Genomic DNA, 15653 nt, shown 5'->3' with positions numbered 1-15653 from the left:
TCCGTAGGGAACCTGGCTACGGTATTCCAGGAGGAGATATTCGCTCTCACAGTGTACGCGGAGGAGAATCTGCGTAGGTGCTAGGTGGATCGCAACATTTACATTCATTCAGGAAGCCAAGTTGCTCTGACATCTTCATCTCACCCTGCAGCGAGATCAGAAATCGTAGCAGAATGCCATGACTCTCTTGTGAGACTAGGAGAAAGCAACAGGTAAACTTGCTGGTCATCTAGTATTACTACGGTGAACAAGCTGAGAGGCTAACCAGGACAGGGGCAACGACCTCATTTCTTCAAAAATGGTTCTGAGCACTATAGGACTTAACTTCTGAGGTCATCAGTCCCCTAGAACTTAGAACTACTTAAACCTAACTAACGTAAGGACATCACACACATCCATGCCCGAGGCAGGATTCGAATCTGCGACCGTAGCGGTCGTGCGGTTCCAGACTGTAGCGCCTAGAACCGCTCGGCCACTCCGGCCGGCTCCTCATTTGTTGAACCGGAGCCTATCTTAATTATCACTACGGTGATAATAAAATCTAAACAACGTATTCGGACAAGACGGCAGCATAAAGACCTACTAAAAGCCCCTACTGCTCTTCAGTGGTACTGAATAGCTTTACTAAAATGACAAAGATAGATACCGCACAATAAACTTTGTATCGATGCAGGCAGTGGGAAGCTAGGACAACTGTTATTTTGTCTCCTTTATTAGATTAAATAAAATGAAATCAAATGAGTCATCGTCATCAGGACTGACAATACTCAGCCAAACAAGACCGAATTCTAGGAATCGAGACAATTTGTTATACTATCAACACACTTCATTCTGTTTCCTGTCTCATAAGATTGGGACAAATAATTTCAGGGCAATATCAGGCAGTTAACTAGGACAGAATAAAGCGCTCACAGCACACAAAAGCCTTTATGATAGAAATAAAACATTTTCATAAATTACTTTTAACATCAGCTTTGTGCGGAATTTATTGTTTGTAACATATTGAAACAGCAAACAATGAGATATGAAGTAGCAGACAATGAGGTACTGCATCCACATATTGTGCAAAATCGCTTCAATGGGAAAGAAAATTCCCTCACTCTCAACGGAGACAAACGGCAGTACGAATGCATTATCCGTGAGTAAATGACTGTCGCATCGTTTGTGTTTGCTGAGGAGACCTTCAGAGTTGGCGATACAGCTACGGTGTGTCAACAGAATTAACATTGTTTGTGTCACTTGTTGCTTGCTGCAGCAGAAACAACAGCATGATTATTTATTTAACTTTGAATAGTAACGCAGAGAAACTGCTCGCCAATCTTCATGCAAATTTACGCAAATGTTCTGTTTCTTTGCTACGTAAATTCAGATACAAAAAGTAGTAACAACTGTGCAGTTGTCCTTTTGCACTAACAAACTTCCATGATATATTGCTTTCCACCCCAAGCAGAAATACATTCGGTCAGGATAAAAAGATAAATTTTAATTTCCAAATAAAATCGTCGATAAAACATATCCGTTGTCGATAGAAGAATGGTGTGAAACAATATTTTTTTCTATTCAAAAATATGTCACTTCTGACATATATTGCAGTTTGACTATTGACTTTCAGAGGGAGAACATTGTTGCGTTATTTATGACCCCAGTTATGCATATTTTCTTCTTCTTCTTCTTCTTCTTCTTCTTCTTAACTAAGTTATCTGGGGCTATTGAATATACGAGTAACAACAGCAGCAACGACTCCTAAACACAAAAATTATTTTGGAGGTACTTCGTTTTTCGTATTTGTATTATGACGTCCTTGCAAGAACGAGAAATTCAGTTTCATCTGAAACTGCTTCATTGGAAGAGAACGTAACATGAACACTAATAGATGATCAAGATAGAGAAACGAAGTTACTGAGCCGGCCGGAGTGGCCGAGTGGTTCTAGGCGCTACAGCCTGGAACCGCGCGACACTACGGTTGCAGGTTCGAATCCTGCCTCGGGCATTGATGTGTGTGATGTCCTTAGGTTAGTTAGGTTTAAGTAGTTCTAAGTTCTAGGGGACTGATGACCTCAGATATTAAGTCCCATAGTGCTCAGAGCCATTTGAACCATTTGAAGTTACCGACAGTTGATAGTATGCAGTAGGGCGAGTGTTTGTTATAAGGGGGTGACCAAAAATTTCCGTTCTGAAAGCCGTACAGTCCAGAACTGGTTTGCCAAGCAGACAAAATCGCTGCGAGCATTTAGGCAATCATCCCACCGACGCACCACGTTGGAAATACTCATTTACTGCTGTGTGAAGAAGTTCGTAACTGTTTATTGCACATCCTCGACCGACCTAAAGCGTCGATCCTTCAAGATATTTTTTTAAGGAACCGAAGGCCTGGTAATTGTAAGGGAAGAGATCAGGACTATAGGGCGGACGCTCCAGTGTTTCCCAATTGAGTTGGCATAATTTCTGCCTTACGACATTTGCGATATGAGGACGTGCGTTATCATGAAGCAACAACACTCCTTATCGCAGAACTATGGATTTCGACAGACATGCTAAGCCAAACGTATTCTTCATTCTCGATGGATGTCTACCGAAGTTTACCCTTCGCCACCCAAGAAAGAATAACAGCACGTTGGTCCTGTTAGACGCATTTTGCAATATCGTCTCCATAATTCACGTTGCATCGTTACTGCACACACAACAGAAAGACATGAAAGCCACACTAATCCCTTGACCACAAGCCGGTGCTTGTATACTCGCATTGGACTCGCGCTACGTTGCGTATACGACGCTGTAACGCTCTCGGACAGAGGCGTTTTGATCGACCCTTATATTAACTCAGTACTCCGCGTTACCACGGTATGTACTTATTCCAATTCTATTAATCCATGTTCATCCTCCCCCATCTCTGTTCATCTCCTCCGATCCCTCTCTGTCCGTCTCCTTCTCTGCCCCACTTCCCCCTTTTCTGTTCACCTCCTCCAATGCCCACTCTCTGTCGATGTCTTCTTGCGCCTCTCTCTGTCCACCTGCTATTCCCCATTCTCTCTATCCATCTGCTCCTGCACATTGTCTGTCCATCTGCTTCTGTCCCCTCTATCTATATGCTGCTTCCCCCTCTGTTCATCAGCTGCGTCCTCCTCTGTTCATCTCCTCCTCCTCCATCTCCGTCTATCCATTTCCTTCTCCCCCTTCCCTCTCCACATTGTCGTTCCATCCCAAAAGAAGGCTGCTGGTTCTTACACAAACAGTGTTTACACTGATGAGTCAAAACATTATGACCACCTCATCAATGGCTTATTTGTCCGTCTTTGGAACGAAATGCATCACTGATCCAGCGTATCAGGGATCCGACAGTTTATTAGTTTTTTGAGGTATGGGGAATTATATGTCTATGCACAGGTCATGTAATACGCGTAAATAACGGGCCGCTAATTTGTGAAAGCGGTGACGGCGTCCGATAGCGACCCAGATGGATTCCATAGAATTTACGTCAGGCAAATTTGATCATTGAGACGTCAATGTGAGTTCACAGTAACACCCCTCAGACCACTGTAGCATGGTTCTGGCTCCGAGACAAGGACAATTATACTGCTGAACGATGACATCACCGTCGGGGAAGCATGAAGGGATGCAGGTGGTTCGTAGATGTCAGCGTGTCTTTGATTACTAGCACAGGTCCCATGCAAGCGCAAGCGTATGTCTCCCATAGCTTAATACTGCTCCCACAGCCTGCGTTAGTGGCGCACTGTACGTTTCGAGCCGCCGTCCACCTCGATGACGGCGTTTGTGAAGACGACCAGCGACCTAGTGTAGTAAAAATGTGATTCACCAAAGAGCTAACACGTTTCCATTGATCGACGATCGAATCCCGATGGTGGTAGTTTCACTATCCTTCTGCCTCTTTCCATAAATGCTCACAACAGTAGGATGTGAACATTCGACTAGATTCACCGTTTCCGAAATACTCGTTCACTAGCTCTGCTTAATATGTGAGTACTATAGTGAAATAATAAATTGGATAAAATACTAAACTCTGCGTAATAATAACCTGCCCTTTGTCAAAGTCGTTTATCTCAATGGATTTCCCCATTTTCAAACCCTTATCTTCGCTAGGGTGATCCCTAGTCTGCGTCTGCTCTGCTTAAACACTTTTCTTACCGCGCCACGTGTCCACAACGCTATCAGGTGGCATCCAACGCCGCGGTGAGCAGAGGTCAAAATATTTTCGCTTATCTTTGTATCTCCAGATAGTAAGGAATTTGTGCACAAAGTCTGGTTGAAATCGATTTAAAGATTGAGGACGATTTTTTTACCCAACGCAGTGCCCACAAAAAAAATGGCTCTGAGCACTATGGGACTTTACTGCTGTTGTCATCAGTCCCCTAGAACTTAGAACTACTTAAACCTAACTAACCTAAGGATACCACACACATCCATTCCCGAGGCAGGATTTGAATCTGCGACCGTAGCGGTCGCGCGGTAACAGGCTGTAGCGCCTACAACCGCTCGGCCACTACGGCCGGCGCAGTGCCCACATCCCATATATATTGTCACGTAGAAGAAGGTGTAATTAGATGACTGACGAACACTAACTTCACGAAGGTTTATTCAGCACTTGCATATAAAATAGTGCGGAGAGAACGGCCTCCGGCTAATACAGTATTTACACGGCTACAGAACATTCCAGTACAATGATTCTTGACATTTGTGGATACTTCTAGAATGTACTCGAACCGAACATAGAAATTAAAATCGTACATTCCAGGTGAGTTTTGAACTCACGACCCTCCATGCAGTAGTTCTGTATCACAACCACTACGCAAATGCGCTACTCAGCTTTTTCTGCGACATTGCTTCCTCCTTAAGAGAAGTGCGTCTCGGTGCTACGACGTCCTACTCCGGGAACGAGTCATCGGTCCTGCATACCCCGACTCTTGATGAGTGATTCTCGCCCTGGCGACGGTCTTCTCAGAACTTTTTTTGCCGCTACGCCAAGGTCTTATTAAGGAGTTCAGTAAGCCCGCTAGTTTGCGGATGGTAGGCAGTCGTCATGTGATGAGTAATGCTTCACCGACGGTTTATCTTTGTCACAGGATTTGATTGAAAAACTTTCCCTCGATCCGTAATTAATGACCTTGGAGCACCGTGTTTTAATACAATGTCTTCCACGATGAATTTGGCTACCTCGGATGCTTCGGCTTTTTCACGGCTTTTGTAATGACATAGCGTGTCAGATAATAAGTGCAAACAATAATCCATTTATTGGCACTAGCAGACACAAATCGTCCAAGGAGGTCAATCCCAACACGCTGGAAAGGCGTTTCGGCTGATGGAATTGGTGTCAGTCAACCAGGTGGTTTCTAAGGAACTGCCTTTCCCCTTTAGCACTCTCGACAGTGCGACACATAGTGACGGACACTCCTAAATAAACCTGGCCAGAAAAACCTCTTGCGGATTCTATCGTATATCTTAATAAATTCTAAATGTTCGGCCTCACGTGTGTCATGGAATTTCTGTAGAACATCTAAGCGCATGTGTTTAGGAATCGCTGGTAGCCACCTCTTTCCAAACGGATCAAATTTTTCTTGCAAAGTAAAAAATTGGTTCAAATGGCTCTGAGCACTATGGGACTTAACATCTGTGGTCATCAGTCCCCTAGAACTTAGAACTACTTAAACCTGACCAACCTAAGGACATCACACACATCCATGCCCGAGGCAGGATTCGAACCTGCGACCGCAGCGGTCACGCGGTTCCAGACTGAAGCGCCTAGAAGTGTCCTAGAAGCATAGGCTATAATCTTCTCTTTTCCACCCGAAATTTCCACCAGAACAGCACCGATCCCATACCTGCTGGCATCTGTGTGTAGTTCTGTAGGTGCTCTCTCATCATACAGACCAAGTACAGGGTCAGTAGTCAGAGCTTTTCGCAGCACATCGAAAGAATCTTGTTGAGCACCACCCCAGATAAATTTAGCATCAGCTTTTAACAACTCTTGTAGTGGTCTGGCTCTGATGCAATAGTCTTTGATAAAACTAAGGTAATAAGAACATAATCTGAGGAAGCTTCTCACACCTCTAATACTTTTAGGAATAGGAAATTCCATTATAGATCTCACCTTTTCTGGGTCTGGCCGCACACCTTCGTTTGACACAAGGTGTTCTAGTATTTTGATTTCTTTTGCTCCAAAGAGACACTTTCTTGGATTAAGTTTCAGTCCGCCTTGTTGGATACACTTAGGAACGACCCTCAGTCTTTTTATACGTTCATCAAATGTCTCTGAGATCATCATAATGTCATCAAAATAACAAAGACACATCGTCCACTTCAGGTGCCTTAGAAGATTATCCATCATCCGTTCAAAAGTTGCTGGTGCATTACACAAACCAAACGGCATTACCTTAAATTCATACAGGCCCTCAGGGGCGATGAATGCAGCTTTCTGCAAACATGCTTGCTAATCGTCAACTGTCAAAATCATCCACCAGTCTTTATTTAAACAATTTGAGGCAGCACCACCATTCAGTGTGTTCGCCACGAGGTCTGCGCTCCAACTGACCTAGTACACACAAACCTGCTTCCTTCCTTGTTCACATTTCTACACACATCTCCAGACTCGGGGATTACAAGAACATAGGTATTTTTGCATGGTTCACCATAATATTATACCATTTTCGCGGTACTTCTTGATATCACGCACTAGACAGCATCCTACATATCCCTAGCGCAACATTGTTCCCAAGATATAGACTGGAAATTATTTCTCTACAAACCCCAAACTTTAGCGAGGTACAGCGTGCTGTAAACCACTGAATAACTAGAAACAAATAGAGGAAACTGATATTTCCACTCTCGAATACCGAAGTCGGTGATGTAACAGATTCCAAATCATCCCTATAATTTACAAGCCAACTAAGGTTTTTCCCATGTCTAGAGAACGGGCAAACGTGTCTTCCACATGCCAGACGCACACACCACACTCGATCTTCTCTCAACTAAATAAAGGAGCAAAATGTGCAGAAGCAGTCAACCAAACAATTTACATGGGAGGGAATAACAGTCGAGCACAAACGCACTTCCATACACAATCTTCTCAAATTTCCACTTGATCACGAAAGCTGCCCAACACATGCTAAGTATTAGTTCGCTATTCGGTCGTCTAGAGGACGGCAAAGTGAACTCAGATGCATTCCTACACTCCACCGGAAATCTGCATTCAGACAGCTACTGCCATTAACGGGAAACGTGAATCATTTCCACCACAGGCCATGCATACATTGATCGCAGTCTCAACTCAACGGCATTCGACAATGAGCAACATATAGGAAATACACGATGCAGTCGGCAGTGGCTCTAGAAATAGAAATATCACTACCGTTCTTATGGCTTGACATACTCTTCCCTTTGCTATCACAGTACTCCAAGTCAAATCCATACGACTGGACATAGTCATTTCCTTTCCATAAACTCATACTTTATAAACCTGATGCTCAAATGCAAACGTATCACACACCCACCACTACTACTAAGTATAATACTTCGTCAGTAACTGATTGCCTACGATACGAAATAATACTGACCGAAAATAAACGATGGGTGAACTTGTCTCTTGTGTTTTTCTTGCCAGTGCTACCACTGTGTCTTAGAAAGAGAGACGTAATGTCAGTTTAGAATCTGGCGCAGGCCTCAAAGTCGTGGCAGAAAAACGAAATGTTTGGCATTGTACAAAAGCGTGTTAGAAAACGGTGTTTGAAGCAACTAGAGGAGCAGAGGGAGCGCCTCATGCGATTTACCGGGTGATCAAAAAGTCAGTATAAATTTGAAAACTAAATAAACCACGGAATAATGTAGATAGATGCTTGGAATGTCATGGGGTTTTATTAGAACAAAAAAAAAAAACAAAGTTCACAAAATATCCGACAGATGGCGCTGGACAGCAAAACGTCAGTGACTGCGCATGACAATCGTATATAAAAGGAGCTGTAATGAGAGAGAGAATCGGATGCACCAGCAGTCGCAGCACATTGACGTTACCTGAAACTGCACTTTTAGTGAAGATGTATTATCGGAATGGGGAATGTGCTAGTTCAGCGTTACGATCCTATCGCCATAGGAAGGGGATTCGAAGGGGTAAAGGTCCGTTGGCAAATGCAGCTGTGGCGAGAATGATTTCGAAGTTCGAAGCCACGGGTTGTTTAGACGATAGACCCCGTAGTGGCCGACGAGCACAAGGCGTAATGCTGCTGAGACAGTTCAGGAGGAAATGGAGACTGTAGCGGCTTCGTCTATGCACGGGGAAGTCTGCGCTCGTGCAGTCGCACGTCGCACCGGCATTCCATACACTACTGTTTGGTTGGCACTGAGGCGTACCCTCCGATGCTATCCGTACAAAATCGATCGGCATCATGAACTGTTGCCTGGCGATTTAGTGAAGCGGAGGACATTTGTGGTGTGCGCGTTTCAAAAGATGGCGGAAGATGACGATTGGTTGAGTAACGTGTTGTGGACCGACGAAGCTCATTTCACGCTCCGAGGGTCTGTGAACGCCCATAACTGCAGACTTTGGGCTACCGAAAATCCTATAACTGTAGTGGAAACTCCATCGCACGACGAGAAAGTCACGGTATGGGTTGGATTTATCACATCTACCGTTATCGGACCTTTTTTCTTCGAGGAACTGCGTGATTCTGGTTTTGTAACTGCTACCGTGACGGGTGAGAGGTACGCCGATATGTTACAGAATCACATCATCCCCAGCCTGGCTGATGAACACTTGCTGGAACGTACGATGTTTATGCAGAATGACGCTCCACCCCATATTGCTAGACGCGTGAAAGATCTCTTGCGCGCGTCGTTTGGTGATGATCGTGTGCTCAGCCGCCACTTTCGTCATGCTTGGCCTCCCAGGTCCCCATACCTCAGTCCGTGCGATTATTGGCTTTGGGGTTACTTGAAGTCGCAAGTGTACCGTGATCGACCGACATCTCTAGGGATACTGAAAGACAACATCCGACGCCAATGCCTCACCATTAACTCCGGACATGCTTTACAGTACTGTTCCCAACATTATTCCTCGACTGTTTAGGAATGATGGTGGACATATTGAGCATTTCCTGTAAAGAACATCATCTTTGCTTTGTCTTGCTTTGTTATACTAGTTATTGCTATTCTGATTAGATGAAGAGCCATCTGTCGGATAATTTTTAAACTTTTGTATTTTTTTGGTTCTGATAAAATCTCATGTTATTCCAAGATGTGTGTCAATTTGTACCTCTCTATCTACATTATTCCGTGATTTATTCAGTTTTCTAATTTATACTGACTTTTTGATCACCCGGTAGTATAGTCTGTAGGATACGATCATTCACCTAGAGTATAGGTGATCACACTTTAAAGTGGCCTCTGCGGTGCCTGTATATTTAATAGGATTGTGACACACAGGCAGCAGCATCAGTTTGAGATGTAAATTCGGTGAGGGACTGGGTATACCATTAGGAATGTGCTTGGATGGCTGCACTATTCTGGAGAGCATTGTGAAATCTCTTTCTCGGCGCTGGACCGCACCACAGCTATGCATCATTGCGCTAGCATCGGTGACTCTTCTAAATGGGATGAGATTTTATAGTTCATAATTTTTCTCTGTTGGGGGGGGGGGGGGGGGGGAGTAGAGAATAACAATGGTAGCATGTTGGGCTGATTGACTTGAATGGGAGCGGATGACTGAATATGATGCTCCAGAGTCCACAAGAGCTTGGGCTGGTCAGCCATCCATGAGGATATCGACGTAGTGTCCTGTCATTTTTGTAGTGATCGACGGCGGAGGATTTTTCGCTTCGGCGGCCTCACCTCCAAGGAAGGTCGCAGCCCATAGTTTTCCAGGTTGTGACGGCTAGGTGATCGGCTGGAGCTTCTAAACGGCGATGGAGACGTTGTTGGAGAGCGTCCTCTCGAGCGGCTAGCTTGCGGCAATGGTGACCTACGTCGTCCTGCACTCACATCTTCTTGTTCATCTTCGTCGTCCCGGAGTTGGCGTCGGCTAAGCTCGGTCTGCTGTCTTCTGGCGCGGGCGTCATCAAATATCCGCCGCCTTTCGCGACAATAGCGCACCACATGTCCTGGTTGTCTACAGTGGAAACGTTCTGGTTGGTTATCCTGGGTCCTCCAGACGTCAGTCTTCCTTTTTGCCCAAATAGGTTCCTCATGGGGCATTGTAGGAACGTAACTCCGCCTGGGTCTCGACTTTTTCACCATTTTAAAGGGAAACGAAGGACGAGAGATTGGATTTAATGTCTTTTCCACTTCCTCCCTTATGACCTCTTGAAGCATCTCGGTTTTTTGCTCGCCGTGCAATCCAAGTGCCTTCTGAACTTCCTTTCTCACTATCTGACGAAGAACGCTTGTAAAATCAGTTGCTTCCTCCATCACAGATATCGATACGACGTTTAGAAGCCGTTCAAACTTCTTTCGGGTTATTCTTTTATGATGCATTGTCTCGATATACTGGCACCATTTTATGAAGTCGTCTGTTGTCGAAACCTCCTTCAGGAGTAGGGCTTGATACATGTCCTCAGCAACACCCTTCATGAGATGTGCAACCTTATCTTCCTTCTTCATTCTAGGATCCACTATTTTACACAGCTCCAAGACGTCTTGAATATAGGATGTGTAGTTTCTCGTGGACGCTGTGCCCTGCACTTTAATTTACCTTCAGTCTTGCACTTCTGTCATTGTGTATTGCCGAAATACTTGCGCAGTTCCGCCTTGAATACTTCCCAACTTGTGAACTACTCCTCGTTATTGTCATGCCATTGCTTGGCAGTGCCCTCCAAGTAGAAAAATACGATAGCCAAACACACGGTGTCATCCCATTCGTTAAATTTGGCTATACGCTCATATACCTTCAACCACTTGTTTGGATCTTGGCCATCGTCGCAAGAGAACCCGGAACGCTGTCTCATGTGGTGGCACACTGTTGCTGTCATCGTAACGTTCTCTTCTTCTTCTGTCTCCGATAGATAGCGATCTGTTGAACATGGCTCGAACTCGGGCTTCTCGCTACGTAAACGGCTGCTCTGTAGGAGCCTGATAGGAGTCACTGTGTCGTCGATAATGTGCGTCATCACAGGTTAAAATGCCCAGCATCTCCGGCAGAATAAAGTCACTTAGAGGAAGGTGTAATTAGATGAATGACGAACACTAACTTCACTTAACGAAGGTTTATTCAGCACTTGCACGTACAAGAGCGCGGAGCGAACTGCCTCCGGCTATAACACACACTGTATATGCGTACAGCTACAGAACATTCCAGTACAAGATTCTTGACATTTGTGGATACTTCTAGAATTTAGTCGAACCGTATATAGAAATTAATATTTTACAGTCCATGTGAGTTTCGAACTCACGACCCTCCATACAACAGTTTATAATCATAGCCACTACACCACGTTGCTACTCAGCTTCTTCTGCGACAATATTTAATATATTTCTACATATTTCTCACATATTTGTACACATATTTCACCTGCATCTGTAACTAATTTCGCTCTATAGTTTCATTTTCTCGCATTTCAGCGTTTATGAGTTTATAGTTCCTGAAGTATGTGTGGTACAGTGATATAATCATGTAGATACATTCAGCAGTATATATGAATGCTGTTTGCGAAACGTGTTGCGAATAGTTTTAGTAGCAAAGAAGTAATAAATCTAAACATCATGGATGATGCGGCAGATTTTCAGGCATCTCAGCGTTTATGACATACCTCCTGAACTATGAGCCATACAGTGATACATTTTTTCAGGTCCATTCTGTGATATTTTGAATACTTTCTGCAAAATGGGTCACAAATACCGTTAGTAGTATAGAAGTAATAAATTGCAACGTCATGTTTCATGCGGCAGTTTTACTGCAAAAACAGCCAAATTGCAGTAAACGAAAAATTTTTTCCTTTCATCATTTTGTGGGGGTTGTCAGGAAGAAAAAGTTTTGTAAAGGTTTGAAATTGTGTGTAACGTTTGTTGCAAGTCACCAAGTGCTCTCATTCTCAAATACTGAATGAATGAAGTCTGAAAAATCGACTTTTTTCACCTCCACTCCCACTGCTTATGGAATAATGTTCACTGTTGCCAGATTTCTCCCCCTCCCCACTCGCCACTCCCTTCTCACACACACTATTGTCCCCTCACACCCTGCTCCCCCTATGATTTTATTGATTATGTTATGCAATGTTGCCAGATTTCTGAACAAGGCCAACTGCCATATGTATTGTGGGAAAATGAAATTTTGGTGGGTTATATAAAAATAGCCCAGTTGTGTTCAGGATTTTTCCCACTACAGTGACATCACTGCAGAAGTGAGGCTGATGTCGTAAGTATAAATTGGCAGGAAATTCAAAAATCCAAGATGGCACATTGTTATGCTGGTAGAAGTGGTTGACTTGTGTAGAGTATAGAATTCAAGATGGCTGACCTGGAATGTAGGTGAAGCTCTATCACATCCAAATCCAAGGTGTCTCACCTGGAATACGAGTGCAGCCTGTATTGTTGCCAGATTACCTGGATTTTCCCCCTGAGACAACGGCTGCTTATTTGCCGTGCAGGTGCAGAGCTGTCTGTTTGATAAAAAATGCCAGTGTGAGCCTGAAGATGTTTCTCACCCTACTTGGCAGTGATCAGTCCGCTGACCTACTTTCAGCGATATGAATACCTTTTAATGTCTTTGCCCCAAGCTGTTATTCAGTCAGTCACGCAGGTATCTGCAGTCATGGTTGTCAGGTCACTTGTTGTAAGTACAGAATTCAAGACATCCACCACGTTTTCCCTTGACGTCACATGCCGGCATAAGTTTAAACAATTTCCCTCGTCCGTCTAACATCACAGCTTAAACAATTGTGACCCTAAGTTTGGATCTGAGTCGGCCTGAGTTTAAGTCCACTTGTCCTATGCTTAAACAATTGCTGGGAATAGGATATTAACAACTGCATCTTTATTAAATAAAATTTTAAATTTTAAACAAACATCATGTCAGGGAGTGCATCCTGTGCGTTGTCACAAAGTTCGATCTTGAGTGATACTGGTCCCGGGCCTACTCACCGAGTCCACTTCCTCAGGACCCACCGGAAACGAAGCCTTAGATTTAGACTGTAAGATCTCTCTAATGTTAAGTAGAATTTGGCAGGAAATTAAAAGTCCAATGTACTAGTTCCACTCCCCACCACAAGTATGCTACACTGCAAAACAGAATTAAAGGACCACTTCTTTGGAACCACGAAATTCGCACCCACTGCTACGCTGAAGTTTGGAATTTGGCTTAAAGGTGCCTACGACTTTCCTCTGTAGTGGTCGAAGACTTGGTGCCCTAAGATGTCACCCTCGGGCTCGACTATGCATCAAATAGTAGGGTGTCGACAGATGCGAAAAAGAGGCCACAGCTCAGAAGTTGATTTGACGTGTAAGATGGATTAATGGTGTGACACGGGCACCAAATTTCACCACAATTCTGCCTAATGACACCGTGGACGCGTCACAAGATCGGTAGGTCGTCACACGCGTTCTTACCCACATTTCACCCTTTCCTTTGACGCCTATACGATGGAGGTCAGAACCGCGACGCCCAGCGTTGAAATCACGCGGATGCCAGACACACCGCCACTCACAATTGGCACGAAAATGCCGCAGGGGGTGGCATAAACCGTATCAATGGAATCAACCCTCTCCCTGGGACGTTGATGCCTACACATATCGCTGTCTAAAACGACAGATCGTAGTGCGATGAGCAACGGGAATAAGTTATTCACGACTTTTGACACTGTTGGTATCCTCTCTCCAAAGTCAATGTGGGGCTGCATCCTCATCGAACGTGTCGCAACCGTTTGGTGTGCAGAGTCACTGCAGGAGGGTGTCGGGGAAGGGGTTGCCTGTCTGAAAGTCTCTAGGACTTCCATTTCTTGTCTTTCTTGAGTGAAATATAATCAGAAGTAGACGATCTCTACTGAAGCCGACGTATGCACACAAGGTGAGAGTTGCAGAACACATAATTCGAACGTACCGATGATTATTTATGCCATCCAGCAGTCCTTAGGTCCACATGTTGAAGTAAAACAAATAGAGAAGTACTGCATTGGTCTGGACGACACACAGTACTTTATTCTTCCCTTCTATAAATAGAAAGCTATATAGTATTCGGGCGATTCTAAGTGAGTCCTCACATAAATAATAAATCAAGAATCTCAAATCAAACATCTGGCAACCATATAATTTTCAAACTGTTATTTTATTTGGCTACCAGTTTCGGCGATTTACTGTGCCATCTTCAGGCCCCCTGACCGACGTGTAGGAAGATTCCAACCTTGGTTCCGGGCACAATGCAGTGATCACTTCAACCACCACCAATGACGTGAACAGCCTTATCGATGTGGCCCCACGGATTCTCGATTAGGTTCAAATCCGAGGAGTCTGGTTCCCAGAGGGGTACAGTAATCTCATCCTGGTGCTCTTCGAACCATGCACGTACATTACGAGCTGTGTGATACGTTGCATTGTCCTGCTGGTAGATGCCATCGTGTCGAGGGAAAAACAATTTGCATTTAGGAGTGGATATGATCCCTAAAGATAGATGTGTACTTGTATTGATCCATTATGTCTTCCAAAATGACGAGATTGCCCAGGGAGTACCAAGGAAACATTCCCCAGACCATAATGGTCCTCCCTCCAGTCTGGACCATATAAGATTATTGCCGGACCATACACGCCAGTAGCCATCTGTCCGATGGAGCATGAAACGTAATTCATTTGACAAGGCAATCTGTCGCTACTCAGTGGACGTCCAGTTGCGGCACTGGCGTTCAAATTTCATCCTTCGTCTTAGATGAACAGCAGTCAGCATAGGTGAATGAACCAGGCACCTTCTACGCAGGTCCATAGGCAGCAACGTTCGCTGAACGTCGTTGAGAAGACATTATTGGTAGCCCCTTGCTTCATCTGGGCAGTCGGTTGATCAACAGTTGAATTTGTATTCGGCTGTACGCATCTCGGCAACCATCATTCTTCTCTGTCTTCTATGGCCCGTGGTGCACCACAGTTGCCACGAAACCAGGTTTGGATAGCGCCATTCTGCCATCCACGGTATACTTTAACCACAGCGGCACACGAACTGTTTACAAACTTAGCCGTTTCACAAATACTTCCACCTTTGGCCCGAAAGCCAATGATCATGCCCTTTTAGAAGTGAGATAAATCTCTCCGTTTACGCATTACGATCACGACTGGACTGCACTGTTTACTGTGTCTCCCGACACGCTTTGTATACTCTGCACTACTAGTGCTTCCATCTGCCATCTGTGAACGGTTATTGCACTTTGACGTGGAATATAGGCGGTGGTCACATTATTGTAAATGGACCTTTTATTTAAAGTCTACGACAACTTTATTCACTCGCCTGTATTGTAACACAGTAAGTCACTTAGTAGGGTGATGGTATTTCTACCCTACAGGTAGTAACCTGCACGGACCTGTTTCATCTAAGTTTCTTATAGTTTACACTGCATAAGTCAGTCACCTACACGTGCACATTGTCTTGTAAGTTAGACCAGTAGTACGCCCACGTGTACCTTGTAATGTTGTAGAACAAATCTTCAGGTATTTTGATAAATAATACCCGAAACTGTCATGGC

The sequence above is a fragment of the Schistocerca nitens genome, chromosome 3 (genome assembly GCF_023898315.1).
Source record: "Schistocerca nitens isolate TAMUIC-IGC-003100 chromosome 3, iqSchNite1.1, whole genome shotgun sequence".
Lineage (NCBI taxonomy): Eukaryota > Metazoa > Arthropoda > Insecta > Orthoptera > Acrididae > Schistocerca > Schistocerca nitens.
The sequence above is the reverse complement of the archived record's forward strand: the minus strand, read 5'-3'. Positions refer to the sequence as shown.